This window comes from Malus sylvestris, chromosome 5 (genome assembly GCF_916048215.2).
Source record: "Malus sylvestris chromosome 5, drMalSylv7.2, whole genome shotgun sequence".
Taxonomy (NCBI): Eukaryota; Viridiplantae; Streptophyta; class Magnoliopsida; order Rosales; family Rosaceae; genus Malus; species Malus sylvestris.
In genome coordinates, this window is record NC_062264.1 from 37,384,512 (window position 1) to 37,385,442 (window position 931).

Genomic DNA, 931 nt, shown 5'->3' on the forward strand with positions numbered 1-931 from the left:
CACCCCTAGTAGCTGCGATGGCTAATTACCTCAAGTTCGATGTCTACGATTTGCATCTCTCACATTTGAAAACTGATTTGGAATTGAGAAAGGTGTTGCTAGCAACAACAAATAAGTCGATCCTTGGCACTGAGGACATAAAATTTTGCTTTCCACACTCCACGCATGCGGCATTTCCCTAGAAAATTGATTGCTACTCATGGACAAGTATTCCAAGTTTTGCATGTTGCAGATAGAGGGAGGAATAGTGTCATTCAAACGATTCTCAGAAAGAGACAAAGTGTACAAATTGAGCATCATTTGGTCAATATTGGAGAGAATTGGCCCGGAAAATAGATTGCTTTGAAGATAAAGGCTATTGACATTTGGGAACCACCAAAGTAGGAGTGGGTCCTTCAACTAATTATGACTCAAATCAATATAATTTAGACTTGAAAATTTCAAATGGAATGGAAGGTTTCCATGAAATTGATTATGATTCAAATCAATAGACTCTAAATTTGGAAATTTCAAACGGGATAGAAAGTTTCCATGTAATTGGTTCTTAGATGAATCCAAATGTTTCTTTTTGTGCGCAGCTTACGCTATCCGACCTACTAAACTTCACAGATGGGCTGTGGCCAAGTTGTGAAGAAGAGAGGACCGTTGTGTTCACTACCAATCACAAGAGCAAGCTACGCACATTGCACATCCACACGTCTTATTGCACGTACGAGGGTTTCAAAACTTTGGCTTCTAGTTATCTCAAAATCTATGAATACCACCCTTTGTTTGAAGAGATTAAAACCTTACTGGAAAAAACAAAGGTCACGCATGCACTGATAACCCGTGAATATTTTGATATCAGTTTCAACAGTTTCCCGCTCACCACTGTTGCATTATTCTGTTCGAATATGCTGGAAGAGTTGGGATTCATCTCCAACTGTTCAAC